Source organism: Melanerpes formicivorus, unplaced genomic scaffold (assembly GCF_026170545.1).
Source record: "Melanerpes formicivorus ecotype bairdi unplaced genomic scaffold, bMelFor1.0.p_v2 SCAF_16, whole genome shotgun sequence".
Taxonomy (NCBI): Eukaryota; Metazoa; Chordata; class Aves; order Piciformes; family Picidae; genus Melanerpes; species Melanerpes formicivorus.
The window spans coordinates 8,454,741-8,468,760 of NW_027142368.1; positions in this window are offsets into that span (position 1 = coordinate 8,454,741).

Below are 14,020 nucleotides of genomic sequence, written 5' to 3' on the forward strand. Positions count from 1 at the left end.
AGGGAGAAGCAGGTTATTAAAAAGGTTGGCTCTCCAGGGATTAGTTTATTTCTTTTACATGTTCACATTTCTGGGAACTCCATGCTGCAAAACTTGGGACTAAAGGTCTTCTTAGGTTTAAAAAAGCAATGAGGGTTCTTACAAGACTGTGGGAGGCATCTCTTTGGCATCTGTATGCTCTTGGCTGCAATCTTCAAGCCTACTGGGAAATGAGAATCTAGTTTTCCACACACAATGTCAGAATTCTTGCTTGTTTTGAAAATGTACATTTTAAATGGTTAAAATTATTTTTGTGTAAGAATTAATCTCCCAAGAAGTATGTCTGCTGCAAATGAGAGTTCCCATAAGCTTGATGGAAGTTCCCTGATGGATCTGTAAGCACACCTTGTCAAGTTCTGAGTTATGGAAAGTATCTCTGAGTTCAGATTTCATGACCATTTGTTCCTTGCAGAGACTATAATTTGTTTACACTTCACTGAAATGTTGAATCGCTAAATTAATAACATTTACTGATGGGGTGGCAGCAAAAGGTAGAATCCGTCGCTTACCAGGAGTGTTAATGGGCATGTTGGATGACTGTGGGACGCTGAGCTTATGTCTGTGTAGCAGTGGAGAACAAAAATGGGTTTTATCTTCCTGTATTCCTAGAACCAACAAGACCTGCTCATGCATCCCCCCCTCCCCGCTCCCTTTATGGCCTAGAAAAGAAAGTGTAATGCTGCTGCTGCTGTTCTTGGGGATGCACAGCTCTGTGGTAACAGGCGTGCATGGTAATGGTGACTAAAGGTCATTCTGTAACTGGACGGTCTGCCCCATGGTGTCTTCAACTCGGGTGTGCTTTCCTTTTCCTAGGTGCAATACTAGCACTAACTAGTTTTCAATGCATTGCTGTAGCAAGATAATTATCTTCTAATAAGACAGACATTCTTGCTTGTGCTGTGCCCAGGACACAGGTTATCATTATTCCAGAAAAGTATGTGTAACAGAAAATTACTGATACTGTTTGCAAGTGAAATGAAGTGAGGCAGCAGTGACTGTTTTGTTGTTGTATGCTCACCTGGAGCTCTCTCTTTTTTTTTTTTTTTCTTTTTTTTTTTTCCTCCCCCCCTTTCCCCTCCTCCCCTTAATAAGGCACTAAGAGTCTGTCTTGGAGAAAAGAAACCTTTGAACTTTTTGTCAGGGTCACATAGTGGTTACATGATAAAAGAGGAATGTATATCTTTGAGCAGACCATGACTTACTTGACCTGGTGAAATCTTGGGGCCTGTGATCCCATGAGAATTTGACAAACGTGGAGTTTGGATTTTTTTCCTGTTCATCTCTGTTGCTTTGGTCAGAGGCTCCCTACACAACTCTGCTGCTTCTGTGTGACCCTGCACAAATCCCTGTCTTAGATTTTTAGTTTTCTGCTCAGTTAAATACATAAAATCTTGATTTATCCCTGCCTTACAGGGTTAATATGTAACTGGTTTGCAGTATGTTTTGTGATCCTCTGATGAAAGCTATCATGTAAACTCTGATAATCTAGCATGCCCATACTGAAAAGCATGCAGTCTTAATAGTTAGACAAGCTTTCTTCTCACTTTCAGAGAAGACAAGTCTTTCAGCATGTTTTGTTTTCAGATTTTGATCTTTAATCTTGATACTTCTAATGGTCAGAAAAGGGAGAGGGTTGGCAAGTGTGTTTCTGGTAGAGATTATCCAGACCAAGACCAATTGAGCAGCTGGGGGGGATCCCAGCTCTTTCTTGTACAGCACACCTATCCTAAGAGTAAAGCCTGTGTCATATCAACAAGGAAAGATCTGCCTCCACTTGGCAACAAGTCTGAAATACTAAACTTGCATTTTTCTGCTCTTAGTATTGCTAGTATTTTCTTCACCTTCCTATGTCCGCTTTCTTCAGACACAAGGAGGGTTACCACTGTGTTCTCTTAGCAAAACTGAGATTAGGAAGTAATGTTGAAAGTTAGTCCTTTAGCAGCACTTAAGAATCTCCTCTCTTGAGAGTAGATGATTGGGGAAGTTTTAGGATTTTGTAGTGACTTTGATTTTTCTGACCTGTAGAAACTATATGAAGCAGCCTGGAGTTTGTGTCTTGTGTTGTGTCCCCTGGTTTCATAATGCTGGCAATATGAACAACGCACAAAGTGTCTTGTTGCGACATCTTCCGATAAAACCAGTATAAAACTGGCTTGGTTATGTGATTGTTTTAAATCCCTGTTGCTCATAATATTATTTTTGATTGGGTAATTCAAAGGTATATGTCCAAATCAAGACACTCTCGATCTCTTTTGCTCTCATAGTGGTTTCTCTTGTAGAAAAGATTGTGAGACTTGCCCAGTTTCCGCAATGTCTGCACTACTGCAGCTTGAATGTTAGTACCTCTTTTTTATGCAGCTGATACCTTTGCAGCACTGGGTGAAGTGCTGCAGTGGTCCTCCCTGCTCCTTGACTTACTCTACAACAGGGATAAGGTGGAGTGGCAAAGTTCACACCTACTGGGCTAATTCCTGGATGTGCATAGGAATCCTCACTGAATGATTCACCCCTACATCCCCCCAAAAATACTTTCTTAGAGAGGTTTTGCATGTGTCTGAATAATTTCCTGAACAAAGCTCTTCATTTGTAAATTTTATGTTTGCTGTATACCAATAGTGTTATTGTAATAAACAAATGCCAGTTCTTATAATTAATGCCAGCATGTGACTGGCTTCTTTCAGACTAAAATAAGTAATTCCATGGTCTTGTGAGTGTGACTATGAGGAAAGAGATTCCAAAATATTCTAAGTACTGTAGGGGATTAGCAAAAAATGCAAACGTTTGTCTTTCAGGTTAATAGCCTGTGTGGATGCTGTCATTCTGCCCTCAGGACTCTGTGGGTTGGCATCAAGGCTGTCTCTGAGCGTGTTGAGAGAAGTTGAAATATTACAATACAGGCCACATTCCACTCATGTGCAGCTTCAAGGTGCTGAGGACACCCTTGTTAAAATCTTGGCAGATCATCACAAGCATCTTCCATGCTTTTGGCCTGAGGGAGGTGTTCCTTCAAGAGCTGCATTAGTCAGGAAAAAGTGGGAAGGTTTCAAAACAAAGTCAAAGTTCAAACTCAGAAAAAAAGTATCTTCTGCCTTTTTAAACCTGTGTATGGTTCTGGGGCGTGTAGTTGCAGGCATCTGCAAAGCCATGGGAGTCATGAGGAAGGTGTAAGTCTTGCTGAGAAGGGAGCTTTCAAGCTTTTCCACTGAGTCTGACAAGTACTGAGTCCTTTCTAGACCTGCACTTAGCCAGGAAGTTTTCCAATTCAAGTAGACGTGTTCCTAGGAATGAGAAAAAACAGCTTACTGAACTTTGACAAACTTGCAGAAAATGTCTGAATTTTTGCCGTAAAATCCTTGTCACCGTGCAAGTGAATGGAATGCGTAGGGCTTTATGACTAATGGCAAAACATTTAGAGCAGATTGAGAATGTCATAAAGTCAAGGTTTGTTGCTTAGCACCTGGCCTGCCCAGAAGGCTGCTCAGGGGCATCCTCTTTGTCTGGCCTCTTTGATTGCACAAGGACCGTGTCAGAAGTGATAATACAGCAGATACCAGTTCTGCTTGCTCTTCCATGAGGAATCTCAGAGACTGGATGAACACTTCAGGAGCAGTGTCCTATGCAGTCTTACCCTACTAGTCCCTGTCCTTTAAGCATAATTCACATGCAGATGAAAGTTAATTCTCTGGAAAGGGAATAGACAGTATAGCAACTTAAAAAGCATTATAGAAAAACAACAAAGAATTCCTATTACACTAAAACTTTGTATTTGTTGTGCATTTAGTTTGAACAAGAATGCTGGAAGCTGGTTTAAATAAGGGAGAGTGCTTTATGTTTCTCTCTGCTTTGTACTGTTTTCAACCCCACTCTCACAGATAGGTAAGTCTAAAGAAGATGTAATTATAATCTATGGCTAGCTTTTCTCCCCACCTCAGAGCCTGGAATCTAGTAGCTTTTGCAGTTTGTAAAAATTCATCATGTTGTCAGTCTTGGTGAAGCAATACTAATTCCTGTGTAGCTGAGGACCTTCATTCTTCACTGTAGTCTTCACAAGAGGTAATCCCTGACTATTGCAAAGACTCAAAATGGTTCCTGGAATGGTCACCAGTTCAAGTATGGGTGTAGTTTGAATATTGGTACAGGTTTTATGCTGAAATTTCCCTCTGAGTGCAACAGCAGCTGAACCTGTGAATATGCTCTGGCATTAGTGATAGCTCTGCTTTGTGCAAGACATTGGGCTGAGTAACATCCAGGGGTCCCTGCCAACCCTTGTTTTGTGGAGCTTTACAGTTGTTTATGGAGGTGACACTGAGGTTCAGTAGCAAGCAAAGTCCAGCAATCAGGCAAGGTGCAGAAACAGAATGAATCCTTACAATGGCATTAGGTCAGGAAAGGGTGTGGAGGGATGGCACTTGGATTCATATGCCTGTACCTACTGTATTAAGGTAGAAGTGAAAAGATGTATGTAATTTCCATCTCAAGAGATACCCAACCTGCTTAAAATGTTTATAGAAGTTAAATTTTCTGTTTAGAACAAGGCTAAGAGGATTGGTGTGCTTTGGATGAGTGTGTGTCTGTCCATATTTTAAAATATGCCTGCATCTAAAATTACTTTCTGCAGGCTGTTATGAAGAGAATAATGTCAGGGAAGGGCCTTTATGTATTTGTAAAATGATACATCATGGTGATGTGGTATCTGTTGTCTGGTTTTGAAAAACAAAAGAGCATGAATACAGCAGGAAATGTTTCCTATTTTATATCTTGATTACTCTCTGAGCAGTTTATGAATCCAGTTGGCCTGCTGTAAATCTGGGAGAGATTCTTTGGACACAACATCTAGTGTAGTTTGTACTGTTTTAGCTGAAAACAAGCAATCTTTTGAACTGTCCACTTGGAAAGGATGTTCACTGGCTAAATTCAGCATTTGACATGTAAGTTGGGGGGTATTAAGAGAAGTCTGAAAACAACACTATTTGCTGTTAGAGTAAACTTTCATCAGGGTGAAGAGAAATTATTTGGGGTTGATACTGAATTATTGTTTCTGGAGGGCAAATAAACTGAGGAAAAATCAATTCTGCCCTGTAAGTTATATTGGTAAGTAAGGGATGGTCATGCTTAGCACCTCACTGCACAGAGAAAATACAAAAATTATTCAGAACTTCCTTGTCTGCTCTGCTGCATTTGCAGGAGAGCTTGGTGGTTCAGCAAGTAAAGTCTGAAAAGCTTGATCATCACACCCGTTTTGTTCTCTGAGGCCTTCGGGTGGATAAAATGCTTTGCTTCCAACCATCGTCCTGCATCTCACTAACATTCCAGGCCAGGACTCCCATCCTGAGAGATGTAAGAGCTCTTCTGCATGAGAAGCAGCACCACATCTGCACCTTTCCAGCCTGCCAGAGCTAGTGGCAGCAGCAAGCGTGTTCCCAGCAGCCGTGCTGGCAGCAACTCACTGCTTTGGCAGGAGGGGAAGCCACAGGCCAGCCAAGCCCGATGGAAGGGAAGCATCCAGCCCACAGGGAGAGAGAGTGATGGTGTGCTGGGGTGACAGGAAGATCTCCAAGGAGTTGTCTGACCAAGACCATCTCCCACAAGAAATCTAGGGCATGTTTAAAGTCTGCTTGGTTCAGCATCTGCCAAAGGCAGACCCAGAAGCCTCGCTTTGTCCCCTGGAGTATTGCTGAGACAGCTAGATGCATATTGAGGGGTATGCTGGAGCAGAGAGCTAAGCTCAACAGCTGTTCTACCATCACAGAAAGAAAGTCTAACTTAGGAAGAAAAAATTTTCCTTGTTGATTTGTATGATTTTCTTTGGAGAGGGATGGTCCTTTGGGCTCTCTGCTTTTTCACTCATCTGTTAAAAAGCCCCATTTTGGGACATCCCAATGCTTCCAGCCAAGAAGAGCTGGCCTCTGCTCCTGGCTTGCTCAGAAGTGGTTGCTCAAGAGCAAAATGAAGCATTCCTGTCACAAATTGGATGCATAACATCCACACGCTCCTGGGGTCAGAGAATTAGGTCTCAGGCTGGAAGAGAAATCCTGCGCATGGCAGTGCATTACGTCAGTACAGAAATGGACCATCCAATTTTGCATTCCAATATGAAGCACAGCAGCCAGGTGATATGTCCAGCAGTATCCAAGTTTAATAAACTTCCTGTTCGACTTGCAGACAGAATAAATAGTTCCATGATGTCTGCTTAACAAAGCCAAATTGCACACCTCTCTATATTGCAACTGGAACTGCTACAGTTAAGGGACTGTCAACATTTCCCATCAGGACGGATGACTTAGCTACTTTGCTTCACATCGGGGCTAACTTGGCATTTGACTTACCCAGTGCTGCTACAAGATTCTGTTTTTACTGAATATAATTTGCATCATTTTGGGGCTTGAAAAAATGAGTTTTTAGCAGCATTAGAGTGGAAGGAAAATTAATATTGAAACACACAATTTTGCAAATCCTTGGAGAATGAGCAGAAGCTTAGAAGCGGACACACACAGAGTCTGGAGATGGCAAACATTCCCCTCTTGTTGCTTCTAGTTTTTAAAAAGCCCATGGGATTGAACTATTACTCATTAGTGTCTGCCCCCCAGCTTTCTGTTCTGTACCAGACATGCAGTGTTTGTTTTCTATACAAACTTATTGCACTGTGTAATAAGCTTTGAATGCAAACATTTAATTAACGTTATCTCTTCAGAAGCATTATTTAAACAAGTTAACCTTTCAGTGCCAAAGCTGAATGGAGCTTTGAAACTGAAGGTTAGGCACTTTGTTCCTCTGACCAGTGCCATGGATTGATGTGCTGTTGATACAACCGCTTTCTCAAATTTCACGTATGGAAGTCTGTGATGGAATAGTAACTTCATTAATTTGGCCCATACTGATTCAGTTGAATACTAATATTTTTACCTTATTCCCTAGGACATACTCTTCTTGCTGCACAGACTTGGAAAGTGTGGCCCTCTCTGTGGTGTGAGCCACATTTATGACAAGCTTTCAGAAAGATAATATTTCACGTGAAAATCCGTGACTGTTGGTTCTTAACACTTGCTGTATTAACAGAAAGCAGTATGGGTCCTTGTTGTCCTTTGGGTCTTGAGTGTTCTTTTTTCCCCCCTTTTTCCAGTCCCTGAGATTTATATTTCTGCCTGCCTTGTTACCCAGATGGGACAAGGATGTGAGAGCTGTGTACAGCTGACCTCTCTTGGGCTGATGGAGTTTTGAACCTTCAGCCCCAGCACAGAGGATGTGTATCTACAAAGGCACTTAAGCAACCAACTCATATAAATGGCTTTGTGTGCCAACCAACCCCCACAAGTCTAACTCTATAGTCATTGAGGGAGAATCTGCCTGGTTATCTCATGGAGGAGGAGGAAACTGGGTTAGGAATTAGGTTTGCTGAAAATACAATGCAAATTCCTAACCCAGTTTTCAGTCAGGAGAGCATGTTATTGTTGAACAATTGATACCACTTCATGGAAGCTTATTTTCTGTGCCTTAAGGGAAATTCAATTAAGTGAACTTCTATTTTAAAACACTGCTCTTTCCTGTCTCTAGTGAAGCAATAACAATTACAGAACATGGGATTTTTTGGGAGTGATGGTTGTTTGTTCTCATTGATATTAATTTTTCTGCCTCTATTTGAATCTTACCTATAATACTCCCTGAGGCAACCCAGTAGAGAACTAACTGATTTCATTGGTGACTCCAGGATGGTGTATACTTGCTGCCTGCTAAGTTAAGAACAAAGGCATATCCCACAGCTGTAGGAGTTAGAGCTAGAAGTGCTATAGCTCTGATGAATAAGGCTATACATGACAGTAACCAAAGTTTGTGGCATACTCTACCCATGGGCTGTTGCTGACATCCAGACAAGCTTCTTTCTCTGCACAGAAAACTGCTTCTGTCACTAATCAGATCAGAAACCAAAATGTTCACACGTGGCACAAGTCCATTGCCTTCCCACACTCATTACAGCTCAGCAAATGCAGCGATTTGAATGTAATATGACAAGGAGTGTCAGAAGTAGGGATTAATCATGAAATAAGGTCTGTGATGGGGTGCTGCGTGCCCCATATTCCCCAAACCTATGAGGAGGACTGTGTGGGCAAGGAATGTGGCATGAGCTTGTAATCTTTGCAGCTAGAGATATCTTAGCACATAAGTGGGATGCTCTCAAGAGCCTGCTGCACCAAAAAGACGACCCTTCTAGGACTGGGACCATTTATAGAATGCTGATTTTAGTGCAGAGCACGTTTTTGTAACTGATTTCTATAAACATTAAATACCGGGGCAATTAAGCTTGACAGTGCTGACAGAGTCTTGATTAAATCAGTGTGAACAATATCAGTCTTGCATAACTCTGTTTCCATCAAAAGCATTAGAAATTATGGTGGGTTTTTTTTTTCTTTGTCCCTTGCAAGAGATGAAGTTCTGACAGCTTGTTCCCGTTTCCAGTACTGTTGGTTCATCAATTTGTCAGTAATTCTGAGCTTTCTACTCCACTCCCCTCTTTCTTTGGTTCTGTTTTGCTTCCCAAGCGTTGGCATTTTGGCTCATTCCCTGCAATGCTCTATGTTGGGTATAGAGAAGTTCAAATGTGCCTTTCCTGTAACCCTTCTGTGCTTTTATTTAATGGCAGAGGGTACAAAGCTACAGTTCTTTGACAAGGATAGATCCTGCAAAGTGCTGTCTACCAAGAGCTTGTATGTGGTGCTCAGCTTTCAGGTTTGTTTGTGGGTTTTGTGGTGTTTTTTTTTTTTTTTTGCAGTGGTTTTGTTTTGGTGTTTGGTTTTGGGTTTTGTTTTGGTTTTTTTGGGGGGAGGGGGGTGCTGCTTTTGTTTGAGACCAAGTCCTTAGGCAGAACTGTAATTTAAGCACAGTGGAAATTCAGTATGCAAGTAAGTAGAATGCTGAGCCAGGTGCTCTTCAGCATGTTGGCAATCCACCTGACTTCTGTGAAATGTGCTGATTAATTACTGGGCACGTAAGAGTTAAAGCTAATGTAATGTCTGTTCTTACTGTCAGAGTCTCCAACCTGTCTGCCATGCACAAAGGGACTGCTTGCATGCCAGCCTTTGAGTCATGCAGCAAGACAGGGGCAACCACACATGCGAAAGAGCACAAGCTAGGGCAAAGTCCTCTGTCTTCTGCAGATGAGGGGCAAGAATTCTGGCAGGTCCCCTGGCAGTATCTCACTTCTGTCTCTGGTTTCAATACCTGCAATTTGAGATCCACCAAAGCAGCTGTCAGCTGAGGTGAAGGCAGGAAATGCTCATGATTTTTACAACTCCAGTCTGCTGGGCTCCTACCCAGGGGACTACAGCACTGAACTGGTTATCCCTTCCTGTTTCCAGATAGCTAGGGGGCACCTGCTTTCTCAGTGAGGAGCAAACAGCACAAATTTGGCTTAGTCTGGCCTGATGCCACACATGAGCCCCCTCAGGAAATGGAAATTCCCAGCTGCTTCCAAAGATGAAGTCCTTTCTTTTTCTTGAAATCGTGCAAGGGGATCTTAACCTGGATGTGCTAGTTGGGGTCTAGTCTGAAGTCTCTTCTTCAACTGAAGAAATAGTTTGCCTGTCTCTATCTAAACATTTTTGTCTGCTTAAAAGCTTTATATAAAAGTTCACAAAACTACTCACTCACCCAGCACTGCAAAGCAGATAAACAGGGAGAGGAGCTGAGTGTGTGTAATAAGCTGTAATCCAAAACCACTTAAACCCTGTGGTCAACTTGGTAGCACACAGGGACCACCAGAGTGGTCACAAGGGTTGACTTGATTTCTGCACTCTTCTGCTTTGTTATCCCACTTAAATCCTCAATCTCTGAGTTAATAACCCTGTGATGACTTAGGTTTGATCAGACCTTTAGCTTTTATGAGTAAATGTTCTTAGAATCTTCAGGGCACACATGGATCAAGTTGTCAGGGTCTCAAAAGTGCCACCATGTCCTGAAATCCCATTTCTTAGATTGCAGTTCTTTTTGACTGTTCTGCATTTAGTGCCCTGTTGATGTGTGCTCAGAATCAGCCAGCATGATGTAGAATGCAAGCAAAGGGGTTTTGTGGAGGAATACCAGAAGATTGTAATCTTCTGGTCTTATCTCTCATTCTGTACATATCCTGCAATGACTCGTTCTTCATTTCACAATGTAAGCATTTCACAGAAGAGGTGACATCTTTCAGTGCCTTAGCATTTCTTCTCCCTATGTCTTCACATTTTTTTCCAATTTCTCATTTGCATGTCACCAACTTAATTAAACTGCACAATGACTTTAAAAATACGAACTCTAACAAACACCGATGAGGATGTTTCTTGGCAGCTGGTCATTGCATTGCCTTGGGCACATAGCTTTGCTTGCCACTCTTCACTGGGTGCCAGACCAATGCTTGTGTTTAAAGATAACTGCTCTGAGCATGATTATATCACAATTTCTGGGTACGCTTTTAGGAGGGTTTAATATGGTATAATCTCTCTATTACAACCACATTTCCAGACAATAGCAGGCTGCAGAACGCAGCGTGATAAAATGTTAGCAAATCTTGTTCGTTCCCTGTCATTATGTTAAGGTTCCAATGAGCTGGTTTAAGAACACTTAGGAAAAAAAAGAAACAAAAAAGGGAAGGGGGTGGCAGTGGTGTGTCAAAGCAATGGCTGGAAATGTAACCAGTTTTGATGACATTGTCTCTAGCCAAGATGTGATATCTTTCCATCTGAATCTGTCTTGCCAAAGCATTATAAGCTTAAGCAAGACCTTTTTTTATCTAATCATGCAGATTGACTAATCATATTGATTTGGCTGGACCAGCTTTCAATAAAGGCATCGGAGAATAACTGCAGCAGCTAGCATCTTTTCTCTGTGTCATTTCAGGTGAAATCCTGCGTCTCAGTGTATCTGCAAGTATGAGCAACCAGAGTCTGTTGATAGCAGAGGAAGCTTCCCATTCTTCTTGTCTTCTTAGGACCTGTTTTCCACAAGTAATACCATAACACTAATTACTTTTGTAGCAGAGAAATTTGTTGATTTACATTTCTCTTATAAGCATAGTTAGTGGCTGAAGGGAGCAAATTCCATTCACGATGGTAAGTGACTTTGCCTCGTTTTCCTGTCTTGTTAAAGATACAGCTGATGATGAATGGGAAGCCATGTTCTTTGAAGGACCTGTTCTTTTGAGTTCCCATAAACCAACAAACATCTTTAATTTCTGAGTGCCATGTGCCACATAGGTGCATGGGTCAGAACCATCTTTTGCAAAACTAGAAAGGATCTGAACTTGTCTCAAATTGTACTCCTGGTTCCTAGAAACACTCTTGCTGAAGGAAATCCTCCTTGAGTACCTCAGGAATCGTCACAGAATAAAAATTCCAGGTGGGCTAATCATAACACAAGTACTTACCAAAGTTTCAAGCTGAGACATCTGGATGAGCAACTATGGAACAAAATGCTAAAAAGAAAAGGCGTGTTAGTCCTGCCTGGGGAAGACTCTTACCTCAGGAGTAGCCAAAACCTCTTATTGAGGGGAAATGCCCACTTCATTTGGCCATACTAAGTAATGATAAGATTTCCCAGCCAATCCACTCATGGACTTGAATGTGATCTTATGAAGCTACCTACTGGATTGGAGGAAGGGGGTTGCTGGAGAACCATGTCCCTGGGAAAGGCATCTTGAAAATCCCTGGCGCCTAGGTGAGGCTTTAGAGCCATGTCCCCTGTTTGTCTTCATTGTTTAAATGTCCTGTCTGAAGAACAGAGCCAACCTTGAGTTCTCTATATGCCACAGTTGTTAGGGTAAGAGAGACTGCTCCTGCTGAAGCTTGTCTTTATGCTTTGCATTTAGTGTAAACAGTGTGTTTAGAAATGTATTGTCTGTGGCAGATCTGACATCACAACCAAATTCTTTAAATTAAAATGTTTAGGGGGAATCGTGTCAGCTGCCTACCACTGAAATGTATGGAATGGAATTAAGCAAACCTTTTCTTAATTAAAAAATGAAAATGGATTCTGAACTTTATCTAAGGGTCACTTTGGGATGATTTCTAGACAGAAAAAATCTTGGCTTTCTGGCAGGACAGCTGTGAGGGAGTGTTCTATTCATTAGAACACAATTTGTCCAAGAAAATATGTTCCAAGTCCTAATCAATTTAGATGAAAACTTGCTGGACATGGTTCAAGCAGGCTCATTATGGAGTCTTATAAAGCCAAATCCACATGTCTCAGTGGGCAAGAGGCAAGATAATCTTAGCTTGCAGTGGAATGTTTAAATGTATACACCTAAGACACTGACATAGGCACAAGGGTTGGTTCTTTTGTGTGTGTTGAGTTGGTTTTTTTTTAACCAGAAACATGTGAAGAATTAGAATTTTTCAAGAGAGGGAATGTCTCTTTAAGATACAATCACTCATGGTGAATGGACTGTGGCCAGATTCATCCTTGCTTTAGCATCTATAGAAAGATTTTTGGAAAAGAACAGCTTCCAGTGCACTAGAAATATAGGTGTGCCTCCAAATGAAGGTCCTTGGCATCACAGGCTCTTGCAGAGTTTTATAATTCCCAGCTGTATAAGGATTCTTTTTTAATGAACTACTTCAGCAGTGGAAATTCAGCAGTTTGGAGAAGCTGTTGCACAGTTAGCCCTTGGGAAGGTGACACCATGCAGGGCATTGTTCAGCTGTTAAATGTTCTCTTTACAATGACACATCGCTACCGAGCGCAGAAAGCCACAGGATAAGACACCCCCAGCCTTCCTAGAGTTAATGGTAACTATTTTAGGGTTTGCTTTTCTGTTACTCAGTTAGTTTCTCCATTATTGCAACTAGTGTTTCAGACTGCAAAAGGGTACTCAAATAACTTTTAAACAATGCATTTGCAGATCCATACTAAAATTTCCCATAGAGGTAAGACATAACCTGAGCAATCATTAACCTGGGGAATATTTAATTTCTTAACTTGAAATGTTTTTCTAACTCAGAGTCTTAGCCAGGGTTAATCACCACAAAGAAAAATCAAGTGTTTCACAGCTGCTGCTATGCCTGGTAGAAAGACAAAACAACAAAATGATTTCTGAAGTGATAGCTTACATCCACATCTTTGCCAGTGGATTCTTTGCTCTCCTGTATCCACCGCTGGTAAGTGACAAAGGCATGATTTCCCCCATCTCATCATTCTCTTCTGGCACTTAAAAGCCAGACTGCAGGGTGGGGGATGGAATAAAAAAGTCCTTCTAGGCACGACTGGTCCTGTCTATACCACATGACAGTCCCTCAGTCCCTAACTGGTTACTCACCAATCATCTCCCATTCAAGGACTGAGACCTGAGTCAGGAGTTGTCTTCTCACGACTGTTGTAATTTCAAGGGGCAGTGAAACACCCCCTCTGCTGGTCCTCCTCTCTCAAACAGCATCATCCACACCACCACCCCTGCACCTGTGTCCAGCCTCTTGACTTAATGAGCGATTTATTCACATGACTGGGGCTGGATGTGATAGAAAAGGAGCTTGCAGTATTGTTAAGCAGCTTGTGGTTTAAGTCACAAACTCTGGAGATGACTCAACTACTTCACCGTCCCACAGCCTCTTCCTTCCTTCATGCCCCACTCCGCCAAGTTGGCCACCTGAGACTCTGCACATTGCTGTTGTTTTCCCTGGCTCTTCTTACTTGTTTACTTAAAAATCTTTCCCTTCATTTGAATTTCTTGCAGGAGGGTTTTGTAAGGACACCTACTTTGGTCAGAATTTCCTGTGAGTTAATAGGCAGCTTTTTTTTTTGTTACTGCATGTTTTGAAATAAAAATGTAATAATTTCTTAATGTGTTTTTCCTCCCAAACTCTGCTTTAAAACAAACCCTTTTCATGCAGAGAGCACTGATATTAAAGCCCCAGTTTAAAAGACAGACTCTGTACGGGGGAGGAGGAGGAGGAGGGGTATTTTGGAGGCAGCAGGACAGCCTGTCACCCAGGGGAAAAGGGCCGACATGCTGCTGAAGCTG